The following is a 16213-nucleotide window of genomic DNA, read 5'->3' on the forward strand; positions in this document are numbered from 1 at the left end:
GCAGCGTGCCTCATTTTGGTCCTCCGGAAGTTCCTGTCTAGTTAGGTAGGCCAGGAACGGTTCTGTCCATGGGGCAATAATGGCCATTATTTCGTGGGCTGAAGGTGTTATTTCGGTGGCGGAGCCTCCGCTTGTGTCAGAGAGTGCGGTATCGGGTATTTTGGCCGGGTCCGGACTATTGTTACCGGTGTCCCCTTCCCATGCTACGGATGGCTTGAAGAGCCTTTTCGGAAATATGTTGGGGGGGGGGGACCGCGTCGCGTTTTGCGCCGATGCGGGCGAGGATATCCGCCGCCTGATTGTTTTCCCGAGCCACATGGTGAAATTCGAGTCCCTCAAACCGAGCTGACATTTTTAGGACGGCATTTCGATAGGCCGCCATTTTCGGATCCTTGGCGTCGAAATCTCCGTTTATTTGGGATATTGCGAGGTTTGAATCCCCACGCAACTCCAGGCGTTGAATGCCCATGGAGACTGCCATCCGAAGACCATGCAACAGAGCTTCGTATTCGGCTGCATTGTTGGAATCTCTATACAATATTTGTAGTATGTACCGAACGGTATCTCCGGTTGGGGACGTCAGGACGACGCCAGCCCCTAGACCGGCCAGCATTTTAGAACCGTCGAAGTGCATGATCCAATTGGAGTATGCGCCGTACTCTTTAGGGAGTTCGGCCTCCGTCCATTCGGCGACGAAGTCGTCCAGTACTTGCGATTTAATGGCTCGGCGAGGTTTGTATGTTATGTCGAATGGGAGGAGCTCAATGGCCCATTTAGCAATCCGTCCCGTAGAGTCGCGGTTGTTGATAATATCATTAAGTGGCACTTCCGAGGCTACTATAATCGAACACTCTTGAATTAGTGTCGCAGTTTCCGCGATGCCATGATTTGCATGATACCGCATATGCTATTTTTTGGTAATGCGGGTACCGTGATTTGCATGGAGTGAGGACAGTGGATACATAGTATACCGGCTTTTGAAGAGGGAATTTGTGTCCGTCCGCTTCCCCTTCGACAACGAGCACCGCGCTTACAACTTGATGAGTTGCCGCAATGTACAACATCATTGGTTCGCCGATGTTTGGTGCGGCCATGATCGGGTTGGTTGCCAAAATGGCCTTTATTTATTCCAATCCGGCTGTGGCCGCGTCCGTCCACTCGAAGTGTTCGGTGCGCCGAAGGAGGCGATAAAGGGGTAAAGCCTTTTCTCCCAAGCGGGAGATAAAGCGGCTTAGAGCTGCCACGCATCCAGTTAGCTTCTGGATTTGTTTGAGGTCTGTTGGGGTAGCCAACTGTGACAACGCTTGGATTTTGGCTGGATTAGCTTCAATACCTCTACTGGAGATAATGAATCCCAGGAGCTTTCCGGCTGGTACGTCGAAAACGCATTTTTCCGGATTGAGCTTGATGTCATATGTTCAGAGGTTGTCGAATGTGAGCCTCAAGTCATCTATCAAAGAGTCGACGTGTTTGGTTTTGACGACCACATCGTCTACGTATGCCTCTACTGTTTTGCCAATTTGTTTCTCCAGGCATGTTTGAATCATGCGCTGATATGTTGCGCCGGCGTTTTTGAGCCCAAAAGGCATTGTGTTGAAACAGAAGGGACCGTATGGTGTGATGAATGCCGTTGCGGCTTGGTCAGACTCCTCCATCTTGATTTGGTGGTAACCGGAGTATGCGTCGAGGAAACACAATGACTCGTGTCCTGTCGTAGCGTCAATGATTTGATCAATGTGTGGGAGGGGGAAGGGATCCTTTGGGCAAGCTTTATTGAGGTCTTTGAAATCGACGTAAAGGCGCCAGGATTTGTCCTTCTTTGGTACCATCACCAGGTTTGCTAGCCAGTCCGGATGTTTTATTTCTCTGATGAATCCGGCCTCCAATAACTTGGCTAGTTCTTCTCCCATGGCCTGTTTCTTAGGTTCGGAGAAACGCCGAAGAGCTTGCTTGACCGGCTTGAATCCCTTTAGGATATTGAGGCTATGCTCGGCCAGCCTGCGTGGGATTCCTGGCATGTCTGAAGGATGCCAGGCGAATATGTCCCAATTCTCGCGCAGGAACTCTCGTAGTGCGGCGTCCACAGCGGGGTTTAACTGTGCCCCGATGGAGGCTGTTTTGGTAGGGTCCGTTGGGTGGACTTGGAATTTGACTATTTCATCCACTGGTTTAAAAGAGGTGGACTTGGATCTCTTGTCGAGTATCACATTGTCCCTATCCACTGTGGAGCGTAGCGTGGTTAACTCCTCGGCCGAGAGGGCTTCGGATAATGCCTCGAGGGCCAATGCCGCTGTTTTGTTTTCGGCGCGGAGTGTTGTGTCCGGATCACTGGCGAGAGTGATGATTCCGTTGGGTCCGGGCATTTTAAGCTTCATGTACCCATAATGGGGTACGACTTGGAAGATTGTCAATGCCTCCCGTCCTAAAAGAGCGTGATAGCCACTGCTGAACGGGGCCACTTGGAATGTAATTTCTTCGGACCTATAATTATCCGGCATGCCGAATACCACATCTAGTGTGATTTCCCAGCACAGCGTGCTTCCCGACTAGGGATAATCCCTCTAAAGGTTGTGCTACTTTGCTCGATGCGGTTCCAGTCTATTTCCATCTTTTGAAGGGTTTCCTCATAGATGAGGTTTAGTCCGCTACCGCCGTCCATGAGTACTTTGGTGAGTCGAAAGCCATCCACGATTGGACTGAGGACCAGTGCGGCTGGTGCTCGGGCTGTTCGGAATTTGGGTTCATCACTGACATTGAAGGTAATAGCCGTGTCACTCCATGGACTTGTTGCTACTACGTGGCAGATTTCGGCCATGTTGCGGAGTGTTCGCTTGCGCCTGTTATTTGACGCAAAGGCCTCCAACACTGTTAACACCGTATTCTTATCACTGGATGGTGCTCTGTGGTATGTGGGATAAGAAGATCCTCACCACTTTTGTCCACCTGCCGGAGTATCCAACATGCTCTAAGGCTGTGCATTGGTATCATATCCGCCGTGCTATGAATTTTGCTGGGTCCGTTGTGTCGGCGTTCTGGGAACGGGGGTCCCCAGACTTGCCTGCCTGCGGCCTGTGGCGTAACTCAAGTGGGGGCCCAGCGCGGCCCATCTTCATCAGCTCAAGCTCAAGACCCTTGCGAGGGGCCAAGCCTCGCGGGGCGGATGACATGAAAGTTCCTCAATAGCGGCCTCATCGGACAGGCTCGCGAGGAGGCGGAGAGATCAATGCAAGGGTACCTCGCAAGGATCCCATGACGCAAGCCATGACGATCAAGGCCAGGCGGGCGCCAGGCGGGCGCCGGCCTGCGCAGGGTCCTTGTTTCCCCTTTGGTGCAAAGGGGGCAAGCACAGGCCAAGACATCAGGCAAAGGTTGCCATTCCGGTGCAACGAGACCAATACCAGCAGAGCGGCGGGATGGAGGTCACTGTGGATCCCAAGACGGTGTCATCACCAGCGCTTTTGGCAGCCGAAGACCACCTTTGTTGAGGATAACTTGTACTACATGTTCCCCTTCAAAATGGCCAATTGTTGGTGCCCTTCCCGCTCAATTATTCGGGGAGAGGCCCAGGGCCTCTATAAATAGAGCTAGCCTCCACAAAGGAAGGGGGGACATCGAGGAAAAAGAGAGACACAGAGAGAGAAATCTGGTAGAACCCTAGCAGAGAGAGAGAGAGAGGTGACGGAACTCACCCTAGCAGTTCATCGCACCAGCGCAAGAACACCTCTCGCGAGGCTGTTCTTCCCTTGTACTGTCCATCATTAGCCCCAGAGGCAATCCACCACACCACACACTGGACTAGGGTATTACACCACAACGGTGGCCCGAACCAGTATAAACCTCGTGTCTCTTATGTTGCTCATCATTTTCATCTTAGTTCGCACGAGAGGATCGGACGTAGATCAGTAGGGGAGAGATCTCTGCACGCACCCCAGTGTTCGAACCTCAAGGGTCTGCCGGAACCCGAAATCTGACATCTGGCGTGCCTGGTAGGGGGTGCACCGGAATCTTTCTTCCGCTGTTCGCGTGTGATCTTCCGTCGTGTCCATGGCTGACGCTCGCCGGGCTCGCGCCAAGCGCCGGGCTGCTCGCGCCACTCGCGTCGCCCAGACGATGCCCGTCGGCGGCCCCCCATGTCGTTCCCCGTTGCCCGCCGCCAATGCCGCCACCGGCCCGACGGGGAACGAGCAGCAGGCCTCGTCCCAGCATCCTTCGGTGCGGCGGGATGGCCGCACCGCCACCCCGTCGCAGACTCCAGCTGGCTCGTCGTCCCACGACCAACGCGCACCCATGGATGCGCACGCCTCACTGCTCTTGGAGCGGGAGCTCCTCCACTATCACCCCATCGACGACCTCTACAAGGACTGGCTCGCCCGCATCATCGTGCTCGTCAGTGCCGCAGGGGGCTCCCCCTTGCGGTCCCTCTCACTGCTTCGCCCTCCATCCCGTGCAGGGGGCGAGGATCAGGAGGCGCCTCCGCCGCCTCCTCCCCAAGAAGGTGCCTTGGCTCCAAGGCGCGCAGCCCTAGGGCGGGACACTCCACGTCCGGCGCCTGCGCAGCAAGAAGGGAGCTGCCAAGAGATCCCACGCCCCCGGGAAGGTGCTCGCGCGCTCCCAGCGCCGGCACGCCAAGATCGCACCCCAGCGCCCCCATGACGAGACCCCGCGCTGCTCCCAGTGGCGGTGCGTGGTGACCCACAAGAACAAGTCCAGCACCAGCAAAGGGCACCGGTGGCCACGGTGGGCTGCCTCGCCTTCACCGCCGAGCTGCACGGCGTCACATGGCCAGGCAAGTTCAAGCCTGACCTCCCTCCCTGCTACGATGGCACAGCGGACCCCGCAGAGTTCCTACAGTTCTACGAGCTGGGCATCGTAGCCGCCAACAGAGACGAAAAGGTCATGGCAAATTGGTTCCCCATGGCGCTCAAGGACGGCGCCCGCACCTGGCTCCTGAACCTGGCTCCCGACATGATCTCCTCCTGGAGCGAGATGCGCACCCGCTTCATCGCCAACTTCCAGGGCACTCGCGACCGGCCCCCGGCCGTGAGCGACCTGCGCCGCATCAAGCAACAGCTGGGAGAAACCCTACAGAAGTACATCCAGCGCTTCAACTATGATCGCCTCAAGATCCCCAAGGTAACAGAAGAAGCTATCATCTCAGCCTTCTCCGACGGCGTGCGCGACATCAAGATGAAGGAAGAGCTAGCAATCCATGAAGACTTGTGCACATCCCTGGAGCTGTTCAACTTGGCGACCAAGTGCGCCAGGGCTGAGGAAGGGCGCCTCTCCCTCCTCGAGCTCCCGGCAGCTGAACGGGAAGAAAAGAAGCTCAAGGCAAAAGACGTGAAGCGCAAGGGGGCTGCCATGCTAGCAGCGGAACCAGACACCAAGCGAGGCAGTGATCGGCCCGAGTCATCCAAGGGCGGACGGTACTATGTGTACCACGACCTCCACACCCACAACACCAATGAGTGTGAACAGCTCAGAGCCGTGCGAGATGGGCGAATCGGCTGACGCCCGGAGCGCAACGACAGGGGCTATGGCCGAGGAGGAGGAAGAGGTGGCGGACGATGGGAAGACCGTGGCCTTCGCCAGGGATGGCGTGACCGCCCTCGCGAGGACCGCTGGCAGGACCAGCCTCATGAGGGAGGCTGGAGGGACCAGCCTCGTGAGGGCCACCCGCACGGCAACGCATGCCTCCCTCCTCTGCCGCCTCCACCAAGGAGGAACGAAGACCAACACCAAGACGATGGGGCTGGGGGCTTCCAAGAGCTGCGTGCAATTGCTTGCGTCTTGGGTGGCGCCCATGCCCTAGCCTCACAGCGCATCTTCAAGCAGTTTGCTCGCGAGGTGAATGCAGTCCTTCCCAAGCTTGAGGCCACGCGCCCTCTCAGGTGGTCTTCGTGCGCGATCACATTCAGTTCTGCAGACCAGCTCAAGTGTGCGTCAACGGCCGGAGTCCTCCCGATGCTTTGCTCCCCAGTCATCAGCAACGTGCAGGTCACCAGGACCCTCATCGATGGCGGGGCAGGACTCAACATCCTGTCCATCGAGACGTTCGACAATCTCCAAGTGCCGTACAACCAGCTTCAGCCGACCAAGCCTTTCTCAGGAGTCACCGATGGTTCCACTGTTCCAATTGGGCAGGTTCGCCTTCCGGTCACCTTTGGGCAACGCAACAACTACCGCACCAAGCTCATCGACTTCGACATCGCTCACATCCGCCTGCCGTACAACACCATCCTTGGGTACCCAGCCCTAGCCAAGTTTATGGCGGTGACTCACCATGGTTACAATGTCCTCAAGATGCCAGGAAGCGGTGGAGTCATCATCGTACCTTGTGAAGAAAGGGACGCAGTGTGCTCGCTTGAGCGTGCATTCCAAGCCACAGCAATCGAAGACCCAGATCACGGGAGCGGGAGGCCTCCCGAGGTGACCCTCAAGAGGAAGAAGACCTCACCTGGCCCGAGCCACAAGGAGGCAGGCACCTCCGGAGGTATCGCGTCAGGATTCGCGCCCGATCAGGGAGCGCCGCCCTCTCACGCATAGGAAGGCGCACCCGGCGCCCTCCTCAGGAAGGGCTCGGGGGCTCTCTCTTGGAGAGCCGCCGACCTTGCGAAGGTCGCGGGGGAGGCGCTCGGGCACCACTTGGAGGGGTGCTTTCAAGCACGCTTCCCTCAGGAAGGTACAAGTCAAAGGAGACCAAACCCTCAGGAGTTCATCGCAAAGAACACCCATGAGCTACAAGAGTCCAGAGTCATGCGCGGCAGCCGCCGCTACCTGCCGTGGCCCCACATCCAGGCGAGGATGGAGGACTACGCGCCTGCGTCGATGTACCAGGGCTCAACCGAGCTGCGTCCCAGGAGCGCCTATGGCCCTCGGTCGTAGGGCGCTAGAGGGACCACCTCACAGCTATGTTTGCATGCCCTTCGGCCTGCTGAGCGCGGTCGCCTCACATCAGCGCCTGTTGTGGAGCATTGTGGAGGCTCAGGAGGGCAGGCATCACACGGTCCTGGCGGAGGTGGCGATGGTCCCCGAAGACCTGCACGTGCTACCGGAGCCTCCTGAGGCCCCTGTGCCTAGGGGCTCATGAGGGCCGACGTCTTCACCGCGCATCGCTCACTTCCTCAGCATCACTTCATCTTCAACAGCACCAGCTGACATCTTTCAGAGTTCTACTTTCAGCTGGGAGCGCCCACAAGGCTGCACCATGCCCAGGCCGCGTGGGTCCATCCCTGCGACATGTATCCATTTTGGTTATGCTCTTTACTTACCTTGTTGGGGGCGCCCCTCGGGCTGCATCATCCCCACGCCGCTCGGGCCCGACCCAGCGGTGGTTGCTTTTACCTACGCTTGCTTGAAATTGGATTTCCTATGTGCTTAACATACCTGACCTAATCACCTGCTCGATCGACGCCTATCTAAAGAGCCGCTCGCTCTGGCATGACGCGTGTGCACGAGTCCGTCCCTGCAGCGTTGATAAACCTAAGTGGTCGAGATCTGGCCGCGGCAGCCCCGCACGACGCCACCTCACCAGGCCCTCAGTGCCCTGACCGCTCCCTCGGAGTGACCATAGGTTGGCCGGCGACCATAACGACATGCCTTGTTTCTCCTCATGATTGGTGTGCAGGACCTACTCCAGGAGCAACGTTGGGGGGCATCATGAGCTCTCTCTCCCACTCTTCGGCATGGACCGCTTGCATGTTAAAAGGGGGGCGCCTGAGCATCGCGACTCATGGGCTCTTACTGGTTCTCCAGCCCTCACCCCCTAGCCTTGACCCACGGCATCGCGACCTGTCATACCAGCGGTGGCTGAGCTCGCTCGAGGGCTGGGACCTGAGGACGTAGAGCGTTAAGGAAAGAGCGGGGGAGTGGGAAGAAGCTCACGAGGGCCTCACCCAGCAGTACCTCGGCCACCGCCTCTCGGGCCGGGCGCCTCTCTGAGGAACTACATCAGACGCACAAGATAAGTCGCGCCCTCGCAAGAGCTAGACCAATGCAGTGCTAAATCCCCGGCCAGTGCAACTCTGTCACGGCGACGCTACCTTCCTTTCTCGCCCAGCAAGGATTGCTTGAGCGCTAAAGGGGACCTCTCGAGCATCACGACTCGGGGGCTCTTACCGGACCTCCGGCCGCTCACCTCCTGTCCTTGACCACTGCATCGCGACCTGGCATACCAGCGACGGCTGAAGGTTGCCTGGGGACTGGGACCTGTCAGCGTAGAGCGCCAAGTCCTCGTGAGGATAGAAAGGGGGAGCTAGCTGGGACAGAACGGACACCTCACGCCAATTCATATTAAGGATATAGTATTTAAAGAAGGCATGACAGACGCCTTACATACCCCCGCGGGGTGTTGCTTTAATTCCTCGCAGGGAACAAAAGGTGCTAACCCTAAGGACGCTACTTGCTAGCACCTCCCCAAGCGACGCCATCATCAACAGTGGGCTGCCCAGTGACGGCGCCAATCCCATCCGGATCAGTGGCGTCGGAGGCCCGATGCAGCTGCCCCACTCCGAGCGCGACGCGAGCTCGGAGGCTCATAGCTGTCGTCGCTCGTCGCCGGGGTCGTGAGGAGCTCGGGGGAGCTGCTGAAGCTCTCAGCCCCTCCGCTGCTGCCTGAGGAGCTGCAGGAGGACCAAAGGGCGGGGCTGGCCCTCGCCAGTTCGTCACCACTTCCGCTTCCCTTAGGGCAGCATTCCAGCCGGCGTCCTTCTGCATCAAAGACCTTGAAGAACATCAAGGAGGTGCCGTCATATTCAAGATGGATCACCAAGGCGCCGTCCGCGCAATAGACCCGGGCAATCTCACCCCAGCCCCGGGTCATGAAGACCTTGCCCGGAGCGACGACCGCGACCTCCGCTCCGGTTGCAGGGGTGCCACAGTCGGCGTGCTGCAACCAGAGCTCCAGGCCCCCGCTCGGAGGCATCTCGAAGGCGAAGGAGGGAGGAAGGCGGATCCACGAAGTTGGAGGCGTGGCGGCATGGAGCACAAGCTCGCGAGAGGAGCGCTCCGCGTGGACTCCAGGGGGGACGACACGCACCACTGTGACTCGCCGGCGTCGGTGGCGACGCTGTCGGTGTTTCTCGGCGCCCTCCACCCTGGGGCCTATGACGCGGGCGTGCAAGGGCAGCGGAAACCCAGGTGACGGCCGCTCGTACCACGGCCTCGACACCACCTGCCAGGCGCCTTCGTCCCGGTGACAATGGATTGGCCGCTTCTTCGGCGGGAGGGGGTCAGGACCCTCTCTGGGGGCCTTTCCCTTCTCCTCAGCTGAAAATCAGCAGATCAGTGCCATTGGTGCAAGAGGAAGCAAGGATGAGGAAGAAGAAGAGGAGGAGTAATGGAAAGGGGTGAACTGGCGGAGCTCGCCCAGCCCCGTACTTATAGCCGGGGAAGGCCAACCACCGAGCGCCATGACCACAGGTAATCATGACCCACATCTCTGCATGCAGGGACTTGTCAAGTCGTGCAATTGCCGAGGTGTCGTGGGAAGTGCAGACGCCCATGCCCAATCAACCGCCATGCGGCGCCCAAGGCCGCAGGCTGTTGGGGCCCGCGGCGGTTCGTGCTTACCCCTTCGCTTCCCTGCCAGGCCAAGCTCGGGCGCGCCTTGGGCCCGGGGGCTACTGTCGGCGTTCTTGGAACGGGGGTCCCCAGACTTTCCTGCCTGCGGCGTAGCTCAAGTGGGGGCCCAGCGCGGCCCATCTTCATCAGCTCAAGCTCAAGACCCTCGCGAGGGGCCAAGCCTCGCGGGGCGGACGATAGGAAGCTTCCTCAAGAGCGGCCTCATTGGGCAGGCTCGCGGGGAGGCGGAGAGATCAATGCAAGGGTACCTCGCGAGGATCCCATGACGCAAGCCATGACGATCAAGGCCAGGCGGGCGCCAGGCGGGCGCCGGCCTGCGCAGGGTCCTTGTTTCCCCTTTGGTGCAAAGGGGGCAAGCACAGGCCAAGGCATCAGGCAAAGGTTTCCATTCCGGTGCAACGAGACCAAGACTAGCAGAGTGGCAGGATGGAGGTCACCATGGAGCCCAAGACGGTGTCATCACCAGTGCTTTTGGCAGCCGAAGACCACCTTTGGTCAGGATAACTTGTACTACATGTTCCCCTTCAAAATGGCCAATTGTTGGTGCCCTTCCCGCTCAATTATTCAGGGAGAGGCCCAAGGCCTCTATAAATAGAGCTAGCCTCCACAAAGGAAGGGGGGACACCGAGGAAAAAGAGAGACACAGAGAGAGAAATCTGGTAGAACCCTAGCAGAGAGAGAGAGAGGCGACGGAACTCACCCTAGCAGTTCATCGCACCAACGCAAGAACACCTCTCGCGAGGCTGTTCTTCCCATGTACTATCCATCATCAGCCCCAGAGGCAATCCACCACACCACACACTGGAGTAGGGTATTACACCACAGCGGTGGCCCGAACTAGTATAAACCTCGTGCCTCTTGTGTTTCTCATCATTTTCATCTTAGTTCGCACGAGAGGATCGGACGTAGATCGGTAGGGGAGAGATCTCCGCGCGCACCCCAGTGTTTGAACCTCAAGGGTCTGCCGGAACCCGAAATCTAACACGTTGAGCCATCCCTCTAGTATGGTTCCTTGCACCGTAGAGGGTTTTTGCTTTTTGGTAGTTAACCCGGGTGTATTGTGATTATGCACCCTTTTATTTTGGCCTGGGTTTTTGTTCAGGGCCGGATTATCCCAAAAGTTTGTTTCGGTTTTCCGGGCACTTTCCATCGCACAGTACTTTCGTACTATGGACGCCAAGTCAGCAAAACGTGTTATCTCACGGCGATTTATGGCATTAAGGATTCCATTGTTTGTGCAATTATTGCGGAAAAATAAGATTGCGTCTTCCTCGCGACAGTCCTTAACCTTGTTCATCGCAAGGAGGAATCTGGCCCAGTAATGATGTACTATTTCCTGGGGCTCTTTCCTGATATGGGAAAGGTCACTTGTGTTTGGGTGGGTGGGTGTAATTGAATCCAAACCCCTACTCGATCTGGGATCCAGGGGCCGAGGAGTTTCCAATTTTGGAATTTCCGGTTCCGGGATGTTACCCGCTAATCCTGGTCCGTTGCCTGACTCTAAGTTCAGGGATTGGATGTTGTCCTCCCGCGAACGGGCGTCTGGCTCGGAGAGCTCGAGAATCTGGACATATTTGGTCCTCGGGATAGAGGAAAGGTCGCCCCATTGTTCCTCCACCACTGCAATATGATGGGTGACCGGTGGAGAACTAACCCCCCTTTGATCGGGTTTAAGCCCATTCCGATCATAGTCCGTAGCGACTCCCAAGGCGGCGATGCGATCCAAGAGCTTGTTTAAGGAGGAGAGCTCCATTGGATCCATCTGTTCGGCGAGTGCCGATTTGACGTGTAGGCTGTTTTCGATGACCCGAGAATTCATCGTTGGCGTGGTGGCCGAACAGGCGGTCATAATGAACCTGCCTAGCCGGAGAGTTTGGCCGACAGCCAAAGCTCCCCCAACAATAGTACCGTCTTTAAGGACGAGACGAGACATCCATCCTTCTGGCGACGGCACAGAGGAACTCTCAATGAAAGCACCAATGTCGGTGTCAAAACCGGCGGATCTCGGGTAGGGGGTCCCGAACTGTGCGTCTAAGGCGGATGGTAACAGGAGGCAGGGGACACAATGTTGTACCCAGGTTCGGGCCCTCTTGATGGAGGTAAAACCCTACGTCCTGCTTGATTAATATTGATGATATGGGTAGTACAAGAGTAGATCTACCATGAGATCAGAGAGGCTAAACCCTAGAAGCTAGCCTATGGTATGATTGTATGCTGTCCTATGGACTAAAACCCTCCGGTTTATATAGACACCAAAGGGGCTAGGGTTACACAAGGTCGGTTACAAAGGAGGAGATATACATATCCGTATTGCCTAGCTTGCCTTCCACGGCAAGTAGAGTTCCATCCGGACACGAGACGAAGTCTTCAATCATGTATCTTCATAGTCTAATAGTCTGGCCGAAAGATATAGTCCGGCTGTCCGGAGACCCCCTAATCCAGGACTCACTCAGAGACCATCCACCTGCCTCCCGCTCCGGACATGGTTGGAGAAGGTCGAGGTGGGAAATGCGGACTTGGCCGCTGGAGCTCGAGTGTGCGAAAATGGATGAGCAAAGGAGGAAGAAGGCGTGGATGAAAAGGTGAATCCTTATCCCTTTATATGGGCGGCCGAAACTATGCGCCCCCACTATCCTGGTAAAACTCGCTTATCCCCCAAGCACCGTAATCGATGGTGCGGTTGGGTAACCCACGCCCGTATTGATGAGAATACCGTAATAAGGGGAACACGATCTCTGCTTTGACAAGACGTGTCAAGAAACTGCCTCGCGTTGTGTGCGGGGCTAGTTAAAGGAAACAGTTCGAATAATTCCCGGGCCATGACATAATGTCATGTTGCCAAAACATGTCAGCAGATTAGATTTGTGGAAATATTATTCTCTCTACGGTGGTATGTGGAACTTATTTTTCAGGGTCGGACACTATCCTTGTATTCAAATTCTTCCGTGATGTATTCGGAGGAAGAACCCGCCTTGCAATGCCGAAGACAACACTACGCGCCGGACTCATCGTCATTGAAGCCTGGTTCAGGGGCTACTGGGGGAGTCCTGGATTAGGGGGTCTCCGGACAGCCGGACTATATCCTTTGGCCGGATTGTTGGAGTATGAAGATACAAGATTGAAGACTTCGTCTCATGTCCGGATGGGACTCTACTTGGCGTGGAAGGCAAGCTAGGCAGTACGGATATGGATATCTCCTCCTTTGTAACCGACCTTGTGTAACTCTAGCCCCCTCCGGTGTCTATATAAACCGAAGGGTTTTAGTCCGTAGGACAACAGACAGTCATACCATAGGCTAGCTTCTAGGGTTTAGCCTCTCCGATCCCGTGGTAGATCAACTCTTGTACTAACCATATCGTCAATATTAATCAAGCAGGACGTAGGGTTTTACCTCCATCAAGAGGGCCCGAACCTGGGTAAAACATCGTGTCCCCTGCTTCCTGTTACCATCTGCCTTAGACACACAGTTCGCGACCCCCTACCCGAGATCCGCCGGTTTTGACACTGACAGTAGGCCAATAAAATCCAGATTGCAATACCTTGTGAGCAGTTCTATCTCCAGCATGATGCCCTCCATAAGCCTCAGAGTGACATTTCCGTAGGATTTGTCCTTGTTCATGCTCAGGTACATAACATCTAATAATACCATCTACTCCTTCTTTATAAAGATGTGGGCCATCCCAAAAGTAATGTCTTAAATCATAGAAGAATTTTTCTTTTGTTGGTATGTAAAGCTAGGTGGTAGATATTTAGCAACAATGTAATTAGCATAGTTAGCATACCAAGGAGTACTATGAGAAACATTTGTTGCAGCTAATTGCTCATTAGGAAAAGTATCATCAATAGGTAGTGGGTCATCAAGCACATTTTCAAGCCTAGAGAAATTATGAGCAACTGGGTTCTCAGCTCCTTTTCTATCAATGATATGTAAATCAAATTCTTGTAACAAGAGAACCCAACAAATAAGTCTAGGTTTAGCATCTTTCTTTTCCATAAGATATTTAATAGCAGCATGGTCTGTGTGAACAGTTACTTTAGAATCAACAATATAAGGTCTAAATTTATCACAAGCAAACACAACTGCTAAGGATTCTTTTTCGGTAGTAGCATAATTTCTTTGAGTACTCTCTAGAGTTTTACTAGCATAATGAATAACATTCAGTTTCTTATCAACTCTTTGTCCTAGAACAGCATTGTCGGTGTCAAAACCAGCAGATCTTGGGTAGGGGGTCCCGAACTGTGCGTCTAAGGCGGATGGTAACATGAGGCAGGGGACACAATGTTTTACCCAGGTTCGGGCCCTCTTGATGGAGGTAAAACCCTACGTCCTGCTTGATTAATATTGATGATATGGGTAGTACAAGAGTAGATCTACCACGAGATCAGAGAGGCTAAACCCTAGAAGCTAGCCTATGGTATGATTGTATGTTGTCCTACGGACTAAAACCCTCCGGTTTATATAGACACCGGAGAGGTTAGGGTTACACAAGGTCGGTTACAAAGGAGGAGATACACATATTCGTATTGCCTAGCTTGCCTTCCACGCCAAGTAGAGTCCCATCCGGACACGAGACGAAGTCTTCAATCCTGTATCTTCATAGTCTAACAGTCCGGCCAATGGAGATAGTCTAGCTGTCCGGAGACCCCCTAATCCAGGACTCCCACAGTAGCCCCTGAACCAGGCTTTCAATGATGATGAGTCCGGCGCGCAGTATTGTCTTCGGCATTGCAAGGCGGGTTCCTTCTCCGAATATACCACGAAAGAATTTGAATATAAGGATAGTGTCCGACCCGACAAAATAAGTTCCACATACCACCGTAGAGAGAATAATATTTCCACAAATCCAATTTGCTGACTTGTTTTGGCAACACGACATTATGTCATGGCCCGGTGATTATTCGAACCGTTTCCTTTAACTAGCCTCGCACATAATGCGAGGCTGTTTTTTGACACGTCTTGTCAAAGCAGAGATCGTGTCCCCTTATCGCGGGATTCTCATCAATACGGGTGTGGGTAACCCAACCGCACCATCGATTACGGCGCTTGGGGGATAAGCGAGTTTTACCAGGCTAGTGGGGACGCTTAGTTTCGTTCGCCCATATAAAGGGATAAGGATTCACCTTTTCATCCACGCCTTCTTCCTCCTTTGCTCATCCATTTTCGCGCACTCGAGCTCCAACACCCAAGTCCACATCCCTTCCCTCAACCTTCTCCAAACATGTCCGGAGCGGGAGGCAAATGGATGGCTTCCTCCGTTACGGAGGGACATATCAAGAAGCTGCGCGGAGCCGGATACTTAGCCACGAATATCGTGCATCGGCTGCCCGCTGCGGGGCAGATCGTCCCTACCCTGGAACCTCACGAGAGGGTAGTTTTCCTCCACCACTTCCTCCGTGGACTGGGGTTTCCCCTCCATCCATTCGTCTATGGTCTCATGTTCTACTACGGGCTGGACTTTCATGATCTGGCCCCGAACTTCGTCCTCAACATTTCGGCGTTCATCATCATGTGTGAGGCTTTCCTCCGCATCCGGCCCCACTTCGGCCTGTGGTTAAAGACCTTCAATATCAAGCCGAAGGTGGTGGGAGGCCAACAAGCAGAATGCGGCGGAGCCATGGTGGGAAACACGCCCAACGTTATATGGCTTGAAGGCTCCTTTGTGGGGACCATAAAGGGATGGCAATCGGCGTGGTTCTACATCACTGAGCCGCGCAACGCCAAATGGGCGGCGGCCCCCGAGTTTCGATCCGGATTCCCTACACGGCTCACTTCCTGGAAAGAGAAGGGCTTGTCATGGGGTTCATCGGTGGAGTTAGATGGACTCCAGAAATGTATCCGGAGTATGGCAAGCAAGAAGCTCAAGCTTGTCAACATAGTCGAGGTTATGCTCATCCACCGGATCCTCCCGTGTCAACAACGGGATTTTAACTTGTGGGGGTTCGACCCGGCCCAGCACCAGAGTCTGAGCGAGCTCTTCGATACGACACACAAGGACATCTGGATGGTGTTGTTCAAGGGCGCCGAGGTCCCTCCTTCTCTCGCCGAGGACCGCGGAGTAAGTGCAAAGCGCCTAGCGTGTTCGGTGAGTTCAATACGTCCTGTAGAACATTTATTTTCCCTAGCTTAATCATGTGCGGGGTCTAATCTCCATGCCTTTGACAGGACTGGGTGGAGATGTCGGGGCAGATTAACTGTCCGGCCCCTTTGCCCGAAGACACTGCGGGGGCTCTCCTGACGGAGAAGCTGACTCCGGCTCCTTACAAGGTGCCGGAGAAGACCAAGAAGGCCAAGGGAACCGGAAAGAGTTCCCGACGCCAGGCATCGTCGGACTCACCATCCGATGACTCTGTGACGCACTCCTCTCCCGAAGATGAGGAAGAAGAAGAAGATGCTCCCCCTCCAGTTGGGGGAGATAAGAAAAGGAAGGCCGCCCCAACTGGGGGGCCGAAGGGTCCAAGAAGGGAAGGACTCTCCTTCTGGACAGTTCCACCACCACCGACAAAGGCGAAGACGAGTGGTTGCCCAAGGCCAAGCCCCTGGGGAGATCGTAAGTATTCGGATACCAGAGTAACTCATAGCATTCCTTTGTCGCACTGCTTTCCCTAACACCGAACATGATTATGCAGGCCG

Source organism: Triticum urartu, chromosome 3A, assembly GCF_056163025.1.
Source record: "Triticum urartu cultivar PI428250 chromosome 3A, HENAU_Tu73, whole genome shotgun sequence".
Lineage (NCBI taxonomy): Eukaryota > Viridiplantae > Streptophyta > Magnoliopsida > Poales > Poaceae > Triticum > Triticum urartu.